Genomic DNA, 19593 nt, shown 5'->3' with positions numbered 1-19593 from the left:
GCCTGCAAAAAATGTGGGTACTTGGATACACAAAAACATCGTGCAACGAACTGTGGACCTGCAAAGTTAGTTTGGGAAGAAGCAAAACGACGGCTATATAGTATAGGAGACATCCAGAGTGTAAATGGTACGAATCAAGTCCTCCTTTGAATCGACCCACCAACAGAAAGTAATGTATTCGTACACGTGTGGTTGGCAGTAAGTTTGCTGCATTACCAGTTAACAACAGAACTACCAACTGTAAATGACTATATAGGAATGCTGAAAACGGAAAAGATTAAAGTAAAATATAAATATCAAAGTGATGCTCGAACCAAAATCCACAAACTTGACCTTCTTCAATTATAACTAGTCAATATCTTTAGATTCTAGGCTGTAATTCTAAAATAAATACTAAGATGTGATCTCAGAACACTGTGTAACAAGGTCACAGAGGAACGGTGTTTCTATATATATATATATATATATATATATATATATATATATATATATATATATATATATATATATATATAAAATGCAAGTTAATTTGTTGGCAATATTACGGTTTTGAAATGGCCGGTATATTTAAAAGACAACATTATATCCCAGTCTGTTCACAAATGAAAACATGCTAATAATTATGTATGCAATATTTTAATTGTAATGTTTATTTTCTGTCAGCATTTTTCAAAGTTGATTTTATCTACTACATATAATATTAGATTCTCGATCGCAGAGTACGCTGCTATTAAGGTGTAAGTTCAAAGTTGTTTGGAAATAACGGTCAAGAGTTTGAATCCCGTATGTGACTTGAAAGTTCAGTCTGATTAGTTGGTGACCTGTCAAGTAGTGACTTGATATACAAAAAAAAAGAGTGCTGATTGCAGTATGTAGGTTACTATGAGAATAAAAGAGTTCTGTATCATCAGCATGCATAGTTATGCGTGACTGTTGTAAACATGGAATGTCATATGTGAAGAGATTGAAGAGAAGTGCTGACAGTATGGATCCTTGTGGTACTCCGGCTAAAACTGGACGAAGCGTTGATTTAATGCCATCTATACGTACTGAGAACTGACGCTCAGATAAAAAACTTTTCACGATGCGTGTGAGATAGTCAGGAAAACCAATTCTATATAATTTTAGCATTAAACCATCATGCCAAACAGTATCAAATGCTTGGGCAATATCCAGAAACACAGCTGCAGTATACTGTTTTTCTTCAAATGGATTCAGTGACTCTTTGCAGTTGGTGTGTTGTAGACAGGGGGGTTTAACTCAAATGATAGATGTTGGATGCTCATAGATGTTCCATAGTTTGCCGCATGTGGTCAGGACAGCGCTGGCTGTATTTCGATCACAGAGTTTGTAAAATTAGCAGTACAAAACTCTTTGGTTTCGAAAGTTCTTTGGTTATAAGTTTTGCCAATATGACAGTTTTAAACAGATATTATTAATATCCTTTATTTACAGAATGTGTCAGTTTTATAATATTCGGATTATTATTACTAATACTATATAGCTAATTTGCATTTTCATTCGAGGACAAAGTAGCCATATTAGTGTACTGTGTATGACCTATTAACCTCATTTGTTCAGTTGATCAATTGTTGGATGTTGGCATTCCTATTCTGTTTAAATCTTGTATAAATTATGGAATGGACGAACATGGCTCCTTAAGGAAGAAATTTGAACAGATCGAGTTAATTGAGAAGTTACTGGTGCTTTCCTGCAACAAGAAATAATTCGCAACGTTAAAGGCAAGAAAGAAATATGTTTGAGATTACATCTACACGGTTCAATTTTTCTTTCAGCTTCACACATTCAAGCAATGCCTGCCAGATTGGTATTTAATAATAACGGAAGTGCACACAATGTGCAGGATAATATATTATTTTAGCTTTCGCTGCTGCAGAACTTGATCAGTGAAACTATAATCGGTTTTTACACTCCATCACATGGTATTTTAATATTAATATGGCTTACCCTGTAGATAGAAAATCTTAATGTATCTTAATTGAACATGCGCTTTAAACTTGATTCTTTCAATATTCTTCCCAGACTGCGTGCGTACGAGCATGAAAAACTGAACCGTGTAGATGCAGCTTAACTGCACCGTCATGTTTTCTAATTTAAAATGAATTCTTCCATCATATCTTAAACGTTTATTAAACTGAGATCTGTAATTGTTTTCAGGGATAAACTTCAGAACGCGATTACCTTCCTTCTACCACTACCAAATGATGAACTGACTTCTGTGTTGAATTACAACAGTGTATTAGGCCTAACTGCAATTACGCCAAGAGCTTTAAAGGTAAGCTAACAGAGTTAATATACACTTTGGGTATGAACGAACATCTTATTTTTTTATATAGCTAAGTTAAGTTGGTCAGACATCTTAAAATTCGTGGGACAGAATCTGATATGACTAAATATGTTCTTCCCGGTGTAATTCTCTACATTTGCGTTACCAAAGGATGGCTGGGTACCGTAGCTTGGTAACGCAATAGTAAAGAAGTGTTGTTCCCGAAAAAAGATATTTTAGAAATTTGACTTTACAGTTAACAGTAGTACCTTTACTGGAATAATTTTGATAAAATAAAAAGAGTTAAATTGCCGGAGATATTAATTATTTTTATAGACTCGTGGATAGAATTCTTCCAGGAATATTTCACAAACTTTGATTATACTGCAATCCTTCAATTGTTCTAGGAAATGTAGTGTTATTAATGCATTATATGATACTAGGCTACTGCTGGTTTGTTTCAGTTAATAGAAAGACAAATGGCGGAGTTTTACACTGTGAATGTGCTGCAGTGTACTGTCAGAAATCGGATAGTAATGAGAAGACCTGGTTATTCCTGTTTCCTGCGCCAAGTAATGCAGCACAGCTTAAAAGGTAAGCAATGGCATTGGCATAAGCTCAATGCAAAGATATCCTTATATATCATCAGTAAATAGTGAGGGTTGGTAAACTAGTGATTTTTAAATTTAAGTGAGAATTATTTGTCAAATTCATATTTGTTTATTAAAATGAGTTTTTGCCTTCTCTTGTAATTCATTTAAACTTAATTTGTGCATTAGTTCCTACATAATTGTGTATTTTGTTAATGTGTTATTTTAAGTAATTAACAACATCTCTTCAAAAATAATTTACTATGTTTACACATAGGCCTCATTATTAATACATGAAGAGTTACAGCACTAATAACCTGCACTTAATGATAATAATAATTAGCTTAGACTTAGGCAAGATATTATGCTCAGTTTGTTATTCATTAGAAAAGAATTCAACTATTTAGGGAGATTAATATTTACAAATAAATTTATCAGAAGAGCTTAGCATTGTGTGTTTTCAGAATAAATACGTAGTCCATTTGGCATTGTGCAACTTTTACTTTGAATATTGTTATGAGCTACAACTATTCATTTCAATCCTCAGCATCATACTGTGCTTTAATTAGGTGGTGATTCCGAAAGTAGGAAAGTAGGCTCTACTTGACTACCTGTACCATGTGTTCTGTTGCTCCTTAATTAGGAGTTGGGAAAAGACATATGAGAAGCAAACTTTCAAAACCTGTCCATTTCTTCAGAAAATGCTAGAATTATATGTCTGTAATAAACAAAGATTTTTCTGTGGTGAAATTTTATATGAATTCATAGGAAGAAAAATATATTTCACCATAGAAAATATTTTGTTCATTGCAGAGATGCAAGTTTGCTACTCATATATATTGCTAATAGTTTTAAGAAGCAGCAGAACAGTCATATGTAAAAACATTTATTTATTTTTTTTTTCAGGAAGTTAATTTCTCATCTTAATCATGTTAGGTGCATATAATTTTAATCTGTGATTTAAGTAGTAACAATTATTTGATGTAAACAAAATGAAAATTATTTTATTTACATCATGATTAAATCATTAATTTAAATTAATACCAACCCTGGTTTGTGTATTTTTTTTAAGATAATAATAGAATTTTGATTGTAACAGGTACCACATGTGGGCAGCTGTGGCAGAAAATCCTCATCCTTACAGAAGAGCCTATATACGTGCAAGCCATTTTCGCAGTAATCAGTTTAACGGTGACTTCAGATATAACTTACTAAGAGGGGCCATTCCATCAAGGGATGCTTGGTATCCCACTCAAGAACTACGACCCACTTCATCACCAGCCTACTTACATTAACCTTTTTCACCACCTAACATAATTGCTTCATTCATTGCACTTCATTGTGGCATCAATTTGAACCTGTATTCTCTTTCATTAAGTGATTCATTCATTGTCTTTATCGTTTAACAAAATTGTGTTTAATTTTCTTGGCAAGTGTATGGTAATGGACTTCATTCATTATTATTATTATTATTATTATTATTATTATTATTATTATTATTATTATTATTATTATTAATGGTGAAAGGTAAAGGTATCCCCGTAACATGCCAAGAAGGCATTTGGGGGGCATGGAGGTAGAGCCCCATGCTTTCCATGACCTCGGTAGTAGAATGAATTATTATTATTATTATTATTATTATTATTATTATTATTATTATTATTATTATTATTATCATTGTTATCTCATTTCGTTTAATGTGTTGATTTCTTCATTTAATTGAAGGAAAATAAGGGGAATTCATTCATTCATCTGAAAAAAAAAGTAGAGTACTTGACTTCTACATTATGAGCAATATAATTTTTGTAATATATAGGGCAATGATAAATCTAACGATCTTTGAGACCCTAAGTTGACATTACATAGTAATATAAATACAAATAATAATTACTAGTACAATGAGCATTTCAGTTGTGTCATCTATAGGGCATAGGAGGGAGTCCAGTGGTAGCGATACGAATCTGCAGCTTTTGCAACTGGTGAGATTTGGGTGCATTATTTAGAATTTTTAGAGAGTAAATATGTTGTTGTTTTCTAATGTCAGGCGTTTGACAATAAAGTCATTTGACCTCTTGCACTCCAATATTTTTCAAAGATATTATCATGACCAGAGTAAATATGTTGATGTTTTCTAATGCCAGGCATTTGACAATAAAGTCATTTGACCTCTTGCACTCCAGTATTTTTCAAAATTATTGTCATGGTCAGCCACTGAAGCACAGATTTTGAGGTGTTCCGAATCCATTTCTTGGTTTGAGTAGCACAATGGACAGTTAGGAGACTGATATATTCCAATTCTATGCAGCAAAATAGTCCCCCAATCGGATTTCTGGGCAGGACTACTTTAATGGTACAGAAGCAACTAAATTTTTTATAATGGAATGCTTGTATAACATCAGCTAAGAAGAGAGTAAATATGGTACAATATTTTGTCTCTTCTCACTTTATAGATCTCTTGGATATGGAACAACAAGTTTTGACGGAGAAATCATTGTAATAAGTGAAAGTGTCAGGAATCTTCTATGCCACATCAATAAATTTAAGAATGCAGTTATATTGTCAGACTCCAAAGCAGCTATTCTATCAATAGTCTCTAAATACATACTTTCATCTCAAACAGCAGAAATAACTAAAATGCTCTCTCAATTAATATCACTCAATAAAAGAATTGTATTCCAGTGGATACCATCCCATTGTGGAATCCTGGGAAACGAGAATGCTGATGCTTTAGCAAAGAAGGGCAGCACTGCTACTTACAGACCTGTTACTAAATCTAGGTATTACTCTGTGAAAAGATTTATTAAATCTACATACTTAGACTTCAACAAACAAAATTTGATAACACAAATCTCAAGGGAAAAAATGGAACTCTCTGCATCATAATCCACAGTTAATTCCCGATTTACCACGAAAATCGTCTGTAGCTGCATTTAGATTGGCAACAGGCCATGACTGTCTGACCAAACAAACACCTGCATAGAATTGGAATATATCAGTCCCCTAACTACTCACTGTGCAACTCAAACCAAGAAATGGATTCGGAACACCTCAAAATCTGTGCTTCAGTGGCTGGCCATGATAATATCTTCGAAAATTATTGGAGAGCAAGAGATCAAATGACTTTGTCAAACCCCTGGCATTAGAATACAACAACAACATATTTTGAGCAATGGGCCACAACCAAATCAAACACTCAGTATCAAAGCTCAAAATTAGGAAATGTTGCGAAGTATAGACTTATCTCTAATTAATTGTATTGCACTTTTTCTAATATGTTCAGGCGGGGCCGCCTTGTAGTTGAATTTCTCAGCGGTTGGGGAGAGTTCGACTGGGTGCATGATCTCCATTATCACCGGTAGGTGGTCGGACGGAAGATCATCCAGGGTTGTTAGTCTCGCTCTAGTTGTGAGACCTTTCACCAGAGCGATGTCTAATATGTCAGGCAGTTGATTTGCAGCAGCCGGTAAGTGTGTGGGTTCCGTAGGGGCCATCACGACGTATCCGTTTCCTGTAGAATTTAGAAAAAGCCTATCGCCCTGCCGATTGGGGCGTTGACAGTTACAGCTAGCGTGCTTTGCATTGAGGTCGCCGGCGACTACGAATCTATCGGATAGACTTGTCACTATATCTAAATCGCGTTCATTTAGTGTGCCCGGAGGACTGTAGGCAGCCATAAGCAGAAAGGGGAGTCTGCCTATGTAGGCGCTAATAGCCACTGCCTCTAATGCCGCTAGCTGGGGAAGGAGATACAGTGCGCGATCGAAGAACAAACGAACACCGCTACACCTCCGCCTCTTCTACCCGCTCTATCTTGTCTATAGACTTTAAACACCACGCATCTTAAATTTACTTGGGGTGTCAGGAACGTTTCTGTTCTAAATGCTACGTCTATATTATTAGCGTCTAGGAAGGCCCTGAACTCATGTCTATCACGTCTAAGGCCCCTGGCGTTCCATATACACATCCTAGCAACTCCGTCACTTCGTCTGGCCATTGAGAGAAACGAGGGAGGTTAGGAGCTTAAATATCTCCGGGAGGGCAGACATAGGATTCTCCATAAGGAGAAGTATCACTCTGGTTAATCCTTCTAGTATTGGGGTGAGCGGGAGGTTGGGGTTTGCTAATTGCAACGCCTCGGCAAAGTGCTGGACTTGGTCCAAGGTAGCGCCTTGACCGGTCGGGCCTTTGGAGGTGCTTGCAATAGGTTCCTGCTGGGCCGGTGGGACAGGGGCGGAGATGGGCTCTACCGTGGTAGCCTTGGTGGCTTTTCTGCTGCCCCTGTTGCGCTTAGGGCGCTGAGAAAGGGGTCCTACTTTATTGGCAGCAGTTTGAGGGGCTGTCGCTGCCACGGTGGACCACAGAGGCGCGGGAACGGGCACATCCAGTAGCGAAGGGATGTACGCCTGCTGCTGCTGCGTTTGCTGCTGCTGTTGGCGGACCGGCCCGAGTTCCGTGCGTCGCTCCGCACGAGGCCCCTGCACAGGGGCGCGAGCCTGTGGCTGCTGTTCTCGGAACAGCTGCTGCTGCCTCGCAGCTCGCTCCACCCGCTGCTGCCGGAGCCACTCGTATTGGAGCGTCTGCTGTTCCTCGAGCTCTGCCCTCCTCCGTCGGGCAGCCCTGCTCGTTCCTTCCGTGGCATCTCTAACCTGTAGTGCTACGGGACAACCTCCGTAATTGGCGGTGTGAGCGCCATTACAGAGTGCGCATGTAGCGGGGACATCGTGCGGCTTGCGACAATCTTTAATCCTATGGGGGCGGGCGCAAGCTCGACACATTGCAGCTAGCCTGCGTGTGGTAGTACCACTGGCAGTTGCTGCACTGAGGCGGGCGCTTGCTGGGGGCGTAGTCCTCAACTGTAACCCTCATCAGGCAGCACTGCCGCAAGGCTTTCATCCTATCCCGGGTTTCGGGGGAATTCTCCACATCGACAATGACCATTGGGAGTTTGGCCTTTGTCCTTGATGAGTGCATCCTCGTCACTCGCCGGACGATTATGCTTTGGAATTCCAGGTCGCCCTGGATGTCCTCCTCATCTGTGTGAATATCTATTCCTCTTAAAACGAATCGCAGAGGCTTGTCGTTCTTGGGGCGCAGCAAGTTGTACGCTACTCCCCGTTCGGTCAGGAACCTGCAAAGATTTGCGTAGTCCCTTTCGCAAACAGTTTTCACGGCCGTCCCGCCGCGCGCCCTGTACGAGCATAAGCCCAACGGTTCGTATTCGGCCTTGAACTCTAAGTTCAGTCGGCCCAGCGAGCCAGTGAAGGCTGGCGTAATAATAACGGGTGGGATATCACCATGTCGCCTAGTGAGAGCAGTCTCAACATCATCTTCCTCGTCCTTACTCTCCGACACGTGAGTACGAGTCGGGGAAGGGTGGCGGGGAACAGCCTGATCTACCTCAGGGGCAGCAGCCGTCTCCTGTGGGGCCTCAGGTTCGGCGGGGGGTGCTGCCTCCTCGGTCACGACTTGAAGAGTCGCCGCCTCTAATTGCTCCAAGGTAGAGAGAGCCGATCTCTCTTCCTTCGTGAGCTCACTAGCGGTAGAAATGCCGCCTTGCCCAGTCTTAGCTGAGCCCTTCTTCTTCTTCTTTTTGGCCTTAATGACTTGAAGTGCGCCGGACCCAGATGGAATCGGCGGCACTTCATCAGCTAAGACTGTAACACCATGGCTATTCAGTCCGCTAGGACTGGGCAAGTCAATACGTGTCACCTCTGTGACCTTGGGAGCTACATTGGGAGGGGTGGGCTTTCGTGGGAGTCCTGAAGGGGCTGGGATGGTGGTAGGGGGACGAAGCTCAAGGATTTCCGCAACGGGGACCGGGACAGGCGGCGTCCGTATAGGACCAGCCGATCGCAGGTTCCGACGCCTGGGCGGAGGAGTAATCTGCGCGGGACGCGACACGCGCAAGTAGGAGGTGGTGGGCCCTGTCTGGCTAGTGCAAACTAGCAACCGCTTTACGCCACCTGCAGTAGGTTGGCTCGTGGCCTTGTTGCTCTTAACTGGAGCCATTCGAATTAGAGATTCGATCCTGTCAGGGGGGGGAACCTAAGTGGCACTCTGTCCGCAGTGCAAGAACCTGCTAGGCCCCTTTCCCACTAAGGGTGGAAGCCCAGCAGTTACGCCCGACCGGTCGCCGAAGCCTAGCCCGGTTAGCCGATCGCAACAAGCGTTGCGGAGCCCGCCGGGGACCGTCGGTTTGGTTCGCTAATTTCGTTGGCCCTGATAAGGGCCGGACGAAAATTTGCGTAGCCCTCAGAAGGGCCGGGCAATAGTAGAAGAGTGGAGGGCGGAAAGCAAATTAGCCCGAAGGCCCTGCCTTTGGGCAGTCACTCCGGCACGAAGGCACAGAGTCTCTCCCTAGCAGGAAGCCTGCCTAGGGGCCGAGGACGGCTAGGGGTCTCCACGAGAGAGGACCCAATCCCCGACCGGGATCCGCCTGGCCTAGGGAAGTTAGTGCGCACAGCCCTCCGTAGGCTGCGCGGCTTTCTTCGCGCTGAGCGCCGGTGCGGCAATGGAACCAATAGGCTGCTCTTTAAGAAGTGCCGATTACGTAGGTGTCCGCCGCCTGGCCGACAGAAGTACGATGCTCGGCGCCTCGAGCCTCCCTGGCAGAGAGCTGCTTGGCTGCTGCGCTCGCTTGCTGCTGTAGCACTGAGGAATCTGGTTGGTTGTCCGCGGTAGCTGCTTTCGCCGGTGCGCCAATCAGAAGGCCTCAGGACACGTCTTGCTCCTTTCACGTCCATAACTGAGGGTACCTAGCTCCTTAATTTATAGTGCCAGAAGGAGTCAGCCGAGGAGCTGTGCGCCGATTGGCTGTTATTAGTGCGGACCGCGACGAGAACGTTGCCGACGTGTCGTCTTGCTTTGTGCTTTCCGGCTGAATGACCTTGGGTCTCACGGTGGGCTCGGCGGACGAGTTCTCCGCTGATGACGGCCCGTCGTCCGGGCGGTGAGAAATTTAATAGCCTGTGACCATGCCGCGCTTAGTTGGAGACCCGAGTCCCGGTTCAGGTTACCACGTTCCGCCGCTATGGCCACTGGCCACTGGCCAAGATTGGCGACAGACACGCCATGGATTTATTCCAATTAATCGAAATTTGCAGCTTGATGCTTCACTTTTAGCTGATGATTTAGTTCTCATGGCATCAACTGAAGATGATTTACAATATTCAATACACAATTTAAATATGGTCAGTGAAAAATATAACATGGAAATTAATATTGAAAAATCGAAAATCATGTCATTTTGTGGGAAATTCCCTGTACCAAGCAAAATCTGTTTGAATAATAAAATAATAGAAAGAGTAAATACCTTCACTTATCTTGGCTATACACTATCACCTTATGATGAAGTAGATATTGCTGAAAAAATATGTAAATATAATAAAACAACGGGGATCATTAATAAAATCATGAAACCTTCAATAGTACAAAGACACACAAGAATAGGCTTGTATAAAACCTTAGCACCAGCCAATATTAAGCTATGGTAGGGAAGCGTGGACTGTGAAAAATAAAGATGTCAGTAGAATAACAGCAAGTGAGATGAGGTTTATGAGAGCAACAGCTGGATATACTCGCTGGGATCATAAAAAATGAGGACATAATGCAAGAACTTCAAATAGAACCCATTATGCAGTTCATCAGCAAATATCAACTTCAGTGGAAGGGTCATCTCGAACGAATGAAGCGATGAAGAATTCCAAAAGCACTGTTTCATTACCATCCATATGGCAAAAGATCTCTAGGCCGTCCAAAGAAGAGATGGACTGAAAATTCTAGTTTGAGACCTAACAGGCCACTTGGCCTTATACTTGTTAGGAAGATGATGATGATGATGATGATGATGGTTAGTTTCTTATTTATCATGAGTATTATCTAGACTGTTCTGGGACCTTGGGAGCGAGAAAACAACAGTGTGGATCAACCTCGGGAATGTTGCAGAAGCTACTATTTTAAGGGGAGAGGATGGTATTTTTGATGAAAAATTACTAAATTTTCAAAAAGAAATATTCTTTAAAATACTCTGTGATATGTGTAGATCGCCATTTTTAAACTTCCTGCATTATGGATTTTTAAATCACTCGCCCACTTTTATTGTTGTGTCCGGTAAATTAAATTTTCAAAAAGTTGTTTTTTTTTTCTTTAAAATACCCTTTGATATGTGTGGAATACATTGCATAACATTTTGTGGGTATTTGTGCCCTTATCGGATGTTGAGACGTCATTTTTAAACTTCCTGCGCTATGGATTTTTTAAATCACACGCCCGCTTTTATTGGTTTCCAGTAAAGCCTGGTTCAGACGGTGCGTGTTTCTGTGATCGATTCCAAGGTGGCTAACAGGCTGGGTGCCATGGTGGCTACGGTGCTGGGTTCCGTGGTGGCTGCGGTGATGGTTTTCGTTCACACGGACCGAGCTGCCTTGCATGCTGGATCCAAAGAGTTTGAAGTATTACAAACTCTTTGGCTGGATCCCAATTTGGAAGTTGGAGATGCTGGAGCGGTACGATTTCTAAACATCAAATATGGAAGCTGTATCTGAAGCTGTACGAAGAAGACGTTTAGCAGCCTTTGCTGTTTTGCTGGCTTAGAACGGTGAGGAGACGGATCAAATTAAAAAGATTAGAATGTGGAGCCGAAAATGGTTACTGCGTAGAAATACGGGCCAAGATGTCTTAACAATGCTGTTTGTATAGCATATAAACAGGTTTCTTCTCTGTACGCCTCAATTAAAGTTCTGACTTGATCTTTGGTTCAACCGTAGGAATGCATAATCAAAATTTTCGACTTGCTCTCTTAAGTGGAGAGGATGGTATTTTTCAAAACTTCTTTCCTATTTGGTGTAAATTATTAATTTTTTGTATGTAGAGAGCTCATAGCTGTGGCAACTCAACCAAATAAAAATATATTGAAAAAAATTATTTGGGGGCCCAAATTTGAAAAAAAATTTATACCCAATGCAGAATTGTACTAAAACCGATATATATAAACCGTTTTTAAAGATAGATTCAAACTGTTTTTGCAATGTATTTGCAAAAGTATGTTCTACAAACTGTCTGTAACAGAATTTTTATATTAGTCCCTGCGTTGGTAAAATAAACAATTCAAATTTAACAACAATTTTCTGATTTCCTTTCTTGCAAACAAACGCACGTATTTTTAAAATGAAATCAATTAACAAAATTCTGTTACAGAGGAAAGTTTCCTAATAGTCTAATAATTACTCAGCAAATGACATAGCCTAGGACTCTAAACCTTTGTAAAAGTTTGTCTGTGTGGCTTAGGAATATTTTTAAATTTCATTTTAATTGTTAGTTTTTAATATATATGCATTTACATTGTATATGTGTGTGTATGTAAATGCATTCACTAGATTAACGTTTATAATATTATAACTTGTAATTTTGTATTGTCTGTGATCAGTTTTAATTTCAGGACTTTGTAAAACTCTATTTTAACGTTACTTAACTATTTCAATATTATTTAGACAAAAAAAAAATCGTTGACATAGACTAAGAATCGAACTCGCTCTCTTCTACACAACAAGCAGAAGTCTTAGCGTCTGAGCTATTGAAACGACACGAAAGCTTTCCTTTCTGTGCGGAGTGTCGATCTAGTCATGAAGGTCCATTGTCGATTTTACTACACGATTTACGTATATATTTATATTTTATTTACGTAATATTATCATATGTTTTGCAGTATTTGAAGTGAATTTCGGAACGATGGTAGTAACAAACCAAATAGCCTGCATTTAAGTAACTCAATATTCGTTATCTTGTGTATCAGTGCTCTGGTCTCCGATCATGCGCAGTGTCTTACATCTGAGACTTGGGAATATTCAATTGCCTCATCCTTTTCCAGGGAAACTGTACATTAATTCTTTTGACTTTCGGTTAGCTTTCTTAAGAATACGCATAAAGAAATGTAGTGCTTTCCAGGCTATCCTTGTAATATTAGTGACTTATTTCAACCAGTTTGTTACTAAAATATATACAGTACCTAAGTGTTTACTTGTGGCACTGGTGATCCATTTAATTGGTATGTGAGACGAATTTAATTTTGTGTTTTACAGAAGGATACATATTGATTTACTTTTGCTCACATTGATTTTGATTTTATTTGTTGTAGTCCAGTTTTCAATAACGTCAAGCTAGTTTTGCAAGGTGGTGATATAAGATTTATCACTAATTTTTTCTATATATCATACAGTCATCCACGAATAACCTTGCCTGAGAAGTGGCATTTCTATTCAAATCCTACAATAATTTTCAGTAAATATTTTTCACCGAGAAGCTATTATACATTTAATTTTACTTCTGAGACCAGTGAAATATATGCCAATTTTATTAGAAAGGTGCATGTATAATTATCCAATAGCATGATGTTATCTGCAACAAAAACTAAAGGGCAAGAAAGAAAAGAAGAAAACATTAATGCTGTGGTTCTTAGAGTTCCATTAGAGTTACACATTCATTGTCCACTGAAAGTTATATTTCTCTATTGAAGTATAAAAGAGAAACTCTCATAAATTATGTCAGAAACAAAGAAAGGCACCACCCAAATATGTGGGATAATTAATTTAATAATGTTATTACCGGGACTTGAAAAAAGCAATCATATATAATGGGTGGGGGAAAAAAATACTTTTTAATCGCGCTTCTATAGTTTGACAATGCTGACTATTCAGAGTTTTGCCTGATAGGTGAGCTACCATAAATTCCTTGAAGTCCTAGTTATTACTGAAGCCAAATGTGTGTCTCTTGTCAAGAGTCCATTTTATTTATACTTGTTAAGACATCATTCATAGACTAGTTACCGTTTTCAGGTTTGATACTAAATACATTGAAATTAATCTATTATTATTCGTCCTATTTATACATTTATATTGAATGATTCGGTCTACCTTCATAACACATCTCGTCAACAATACTCGATAAAGAGTTGAATTAGCTTCCATGCTGTGTTGTATTTATTTTGTCATGTTCCTATAGCAGGAATATTAAATAGGAATTCCTTAAAACAGATTTATATTCACTCCTATGCCTTTATATAGAATGCCAGTACATATACTGTATTTCTTAAGATTTGGTTACTTTATAAACAGTATGTTAGTGCAAGAACTCTTTTTTTCATATTTAATAATTCTGGCATGTGTCAATAAATATGCTTGAGACCTCTGTCTCTCTGAATTACTCTTTACTAACTGGAAACATATTCCAAATTTATATTTTAAAAAAGTATTAAAATATCCTCACAATTTAGAGCATAACAATTCCCGAAATAATCATCCTACATTAAGATTAAGATAAAAATGATTCAATCTATCGCTTGTAAAAATACCTTTATGGTCCTAATAAATTAAGAAATAATTTACATCGAACAGATTTATTTTAAAATGGCCTGCAGTTATTATTTTGAATTTTATTGTACCTTAATAAATTGAGTTAAGGTACAATAAAATTTCATCAAGTTTCAAACAAAGTAATTCCATCTTTCCAACAGGGGGACAATAAATACTTAAAGTAATGCTAAACTCGAAAAACTTATTGATGCAACTTAATTTCATATTCTATACCACTGGCACCAAAAAAAAAAGTATCCTATTGTTCATACTGATTCAAGATGAATAGTTTCTTAGTGTTTGTCCATTCCACTTTTTTTTATTGTCCTTCCCATTTCTATTTCTCTCATTTTTAGTAGGTACTTCACATGTAGTATATGTTTTACTTTAATACATATAATGACCATGAAGATATTTGGATATGTCTTACAAAATTCTTGCTGAAGACCACTGTGGTAACATTCTGCCGCATCTGTAGTTTGTACATTTTGAAATTTTCGTGCTTCAGCTCAGAATTCAGGCGGGGGGAGGGGAGGTTGATGTGCCAATGTAGTTTTCCAGAATATAATAATATTCAAAACATTCTCTAATAGGAGGGGCCTCTGATATTAGCTCTGCAAAAAATCTGATACTGGTACTTCTGTTGCTGGTAAATAAGAAAGAACGAAATATAAAAATTTTTAACCACTTTCGAATTTCAGGTGCTTTGTGTCTCAGCTGCTGGTTTGATATACTGTTTGTTTCCTTTAATTTTCCAGACCAAAAACTGTCCTAAGCGAAATTTACACTCTGTAATTTTAACACTGGGAACATATATTTTGGTAGCATTGTGTGATGCTATTTCATAATATAACAAGAGCTTTGAAATGATTAACTGCTAACTACTACCTGGGTGAAAGTAGCACTGAAGCGGTTCCTGTGATTTCTGAAGTGAAAAGGAATTTTTTTGTGGAGATGCAGTTGATTGTATATGCAAGGTGTAAAAGTGCCTAAACTAACTGACCCCAGTGCTGTCATGGAGGCCACACGAGGCCATATATCGTATGGAACCTACAATTTTTTTTTAATTAATCGTATGGGGAAATGAAAATTTTGTCTGTAAGGAGCCATACGGCATATGGGTGCCTAAGTTTTGTACGTGGAGATCTATACAGATCTTAGGTCATCTCTTGCTGTTCCTACTGTACCTACCGGTATTTTGTTTGATGTTCATAAACAAAAAATTATCTACCTCTTTTCAGCACTGGAATCCAGAATTATATAAAATAATGGTTGAAAAACGAGAAGTGCTGCAAATATACACTCCAGGATTCATCGAGACAAGTGTGCATCAATGGTGGTGCTACATGGTGTATTCTTTAAATCAAACTTGTACAATTAAATTGCAAAGCAAAACATATTAAAAAAAAAAAATTAAATGACAATTGGAGAAATAGAGAGAGGAGAGTAAAATATATTTCAAGGGAGAAAACAAGGGGTGGGGTGCATGGCCAAGAAAAAAATTACCATGACAGCACTGACCAAACCTAACCTGTTACAGACTCAAGTATGCAAGCTGAAGAAGCTGAGTATGAAGGAAACTACCTCAGCGCTAATCAAGATTTTCAGGTATAACTCCCTGCAAAGTTGATTTGAATAATTTATAGGGAAAAATTGTTCCGGGGCCGGGCATCGAACCTGGGACCTTTGGTTTAACGTACCAATGCTCTACCAACTGAGCTACCCGGGAACTCTACCCGGCACCGATATATTTCAAGGGAGAAAACAAGGGGTGGGATGCATGGCATGGTGCAGCACTAGTTTAATTCTTATAGATGAACTATATATATAAATATAAATAAAGAACTTCAAGTGTCAATATTGTCTCAAAGGTTTCTGTGTAACAAACTTCATTTAGAAATGCCCATCTGCGATTATGTTAACTGCAGAAGAAGGAAGAAATATTGTCGTAATATGAAGTTACTCAAATTTTCAATTAAGGACAAGGAAAGGCTACAAAAATTATTTTTGATTTCACCCTTATAAATTGAACGATTTTCACTTCAGAAATCACCGTAACTACCTCAGCACTAGTTTATGTAATTTAAGGACCAGTATAAATGAAATTTGATTAAAGTGAGAAAGAAATTCGTAAGGGAGGCGATCAGGAGGGATTGAGGTTGTCTACTAATTCGTTACAAACAACTATTATAGATTATTTCATTTGACTAACGATGATTTGTAGAGAGCAAAATACCTACAGTAGGGTAAAGAATCTAAATCAGTACGTTTATGAGAACGGATATAAAAGTGTCAGGAAAATAACAGAATTACCATATATTGCAATTAACTCTGCATTGGCAGAGAAACCGCACAGGGTATCGTAAATCTGCTGAAAATTAGAAAATTGTGTAAAAAAAAATGCATTCAGAGCGAATTTTCCAGCCTGATATCTCGCCCACGTTATGGACATAATTCAATACCGTAAGACTGATACGAAACGAATACTAGAACAATTTGTTAGCCAAAGACGATGTTCAGTAGTTATTTAACAACATACAGAGCAAATAAAAACACAAACGCATATTCTAGCAATAGTTCAGATGAAAAGAAAATGATTAGTACGACCGCTTATTCGTAAAAAGAACACTGCCAGCTGTGTAGCCTACATGAAGCAATATATCAGGCCTACGTTATGAACACGTTGAATTTAATGTGGACGAGAAACGTACAGTTATTATTTATCTGCTTCCATATCGCATCATATAATACACCTGTAAAATGAAAACATGTAGGCCTAGCAAAGAGGAAACATGTTTGGGGGGGAGGGAGTTGTAATTGTTCCCCTATCGGATAAATTTCAGAAGAGGAATACCTGCTTTTCCTTCATATTAAAAAATTGTAATCTTGTGCACACAAATTAGTGCCTTTTCATGATGTGCATTCAACAAACGCAGACAAATCTGCTCTTTTTAGTATTTTGTGTTAATTGTTGCTAGTGAGGTATTGTATACTGAAAATTAAAAACAATTAGATATCGTACATCAAATGATGACAGATTATATATTGAACGCAAACAACATTACATCAGCCATGTACCAAAATGTCATCTATGTGTGTTGATGAATTTGGGTAAAACAAGCTTCTGTATGCTACAATTTAGCGACACATCAAAGTAACATAACCTCACATTACAATGAGAAAGAAATTTGGAGGTGGCATGACGTAAAAAAGTCATCCCACAGTCGTATTACCACAGTCTACTATATACAGTCGCGAAGCTTGAGGTGTTTTTTTTTGCAAATCTCGTGATAAAGCGCTCCAAGCGGTTAGCAACTAGAAACAATAGACTGTCCATGGTCGACTTTGGACTGTGTCGTATTTCTATCGAGTGATAGCTCGTTGCGTATTTCACATTGATGCTTGTCAAATGTTCGTTATTGGTTATAATGAAAATGTTAATGGCTAAAATATAATAATTGGAATAATAATATGGGACAAGGAGGAGACGTTTGTAGTGCTATAAATTGTAGCAACAGTAAGAGAAAGAGGCCAGAGTTATCCTTTTTCCGAGTTCCGAAAGATTCAGAAAGGTTCCTAGGTTTCCACAAGAATCTGTGCAGAAACAAAACTCTTAATTTTGAATTTCTTTGTGACTGTTAGAATATATTATATCCTTAAATTTCACAATGAAATGTTTCAGTCTAACCGAAAGGACATTAGATACCGATTTAAGTTCTGTCACTTAGACTGCTAAATTTCCAGAGAAATAAAGGTTAAGTATACTTTTTTTTTCAGAGTATATATTTTTAATTGTAGCTATTAATTTTGTTATTATTTTTATGTGTTATTTTACTAAAGACGTAGAAAAATTAAGTTTGTTTTAATGAAATTTATTGATCACGTTTTATTTTCAATTCTGGTGGGATTATTATTGCTTAGGCCTACTTTTTTTTTCAAAGGATATGTTTTTAATTATAGCTGTTAATTTTGTTGTTATTTTTATTTGTTGTTTTACTAGAGACGTAGAAAAAGTCTGTTACAATAAAATTTATTGATCACGTTTTATTTCCAATTCTGGTGTGATTATTATTGCTTAACCTCATCCCACTTTGTTAACTATGTAAGCCTACACTACAAGTACCGGTACACGTAAGTTACTCCATTAATTCATATTTCCATTATTATTATTGGTGTAAAGGAAAATGCAAATTAATATTTATTGGTTTCATAGTTAATTATCGCTATAATCTTGAATGAGTGAAGCCATTATAGTAAATTTCAGTTCGTTTTGCACAAAGAAAAATTATATTAACTTATTTCTTGCAGGTATCTTCGAGTTTATGGTGGAATTTAATATACTTCATTAAAATAATAAATTAACTTTATGCATTTAATATTTCAATAATGGAAGGAAGGTGTTAATTTTCCCAAAAGAACACGACAACGAAACTGTAACATACTTTGTCGTCTGCTAGGAGAGAGATCTGCGATGATAAGGCGATAGTAGCGATCCTAGTGGTGGGCAACTACCCCTGTTTGCATTTTTACTACATATTGAGCTTCGCGACTGTATATAATAGATTGTGGTATTACCACAGTCTACTATATACAGTCGCGAAGCTTGAGGTGATTTTTTGCAAATCTCGTGATAAAGCGCTCCAAGCGGTTAGCAACTAGAAATAATAGGCTGTCCACGGTCGACTTTGGACTGTGTCGTATTTCCATCGAGTGCTAGCTCGTTGCGTATTTCACATTGATGATTGTGAAATGTTCGTTATTGGTTGTAATGAAAATGTTAATGGCTAAAATACAATAATTGGAATAAAAATATTTTACTAGAGACGTAGAAAAATTTTAAGTTTGTTTTAATGAAATTTATTGATCACGTTTTATTTTCAATTCTGGCGGGATCATTATTGCTTAGGCCTACTTTTTTTTCGAAGGATGTTTTTAATGAATTTAAATACTATTATAGTCACTATAATAGTATTTAAATTCATTAATATGCCACATCAACGGACGTGTATACGTCACCAAACATCGTAAGATGAAGATTACGGATGTTTTTAATTATAGCTGTTAATTTTGTTGTTATTTTTATTTGTTACTTTGCTAGAGACGTAGAAAAAGTCTGTTACAATAAAATTTATTGATCACGTTTTATTTCCAATTCTGGTGTGATTATTATTGCTTAACCTCATCCCACTTTGTTAACTACGTAAGCCTACACTACAAGTACCGGTACACGTAAGTTACTCCATTAATTCATATTGCCATTATTATTGTTGTAAAGGGAAATGCAAATTAATATTTATTGGTTTCATAGTTAATTATCGCTATAATCTTGAATGAGTGAAACGATTATAGTAAATTTCAGTTCGTTTTGCAC

At 37.9% G+C, this 19593-nt stretch overlaps 1 long non-coding RNA gene across 3 annotated transcripts in view; it reads left to right on the top strand.

Annotated features, from left to right (window-relative positions):
- The first annotated feature begins 1272 nt into the window (after positions 1-1272).
- Positions 1273-19593, top strand: part of LOC138698135 (uncharacterized) — a 115794-nt gene continuing 97473 nt past the window's right edge. For 2 of the 3 annotated variants that reach the window (XR_011331718.1, XR_011331716.1), the window contains exons 1-4: positions 1273-1742; positions 2179-2296; positions 2752-2881; positions 3977-11473. This is a non-coding gene — a long non-coding RNA (uncharacterized lncRNA). The remainder of the gene's footprint in view (positions 1743-2178; positions 2297-2751; positions 2882-3976; positions 11474-19593) is intronic. The other variant, XR_011331717.1, reaches the window with a different exon arrangement.

The sequence above is a fragment of the Periplaneta americana genome, chromosome 4 (assembly GCF_040183065.1).
Source record: "Periplaneta americana isolate PAMFEO1 chromosome 4, P.americana_PAMFEO1_priV1, whole genome shotgun sequence".
In the NCBI taxonomy this organism is placed as follows: Eukaryota; Metazoa; Arthropoda; class Insecta; order Blattodea; family Blattidae; genus Periplaneta; species Periplaneta americana.
The sequence above is the reverse complement of the archived record's forward strand: the minus strand, read 5'-3'. Positions and strand labels throughout refer to the sequence as shown.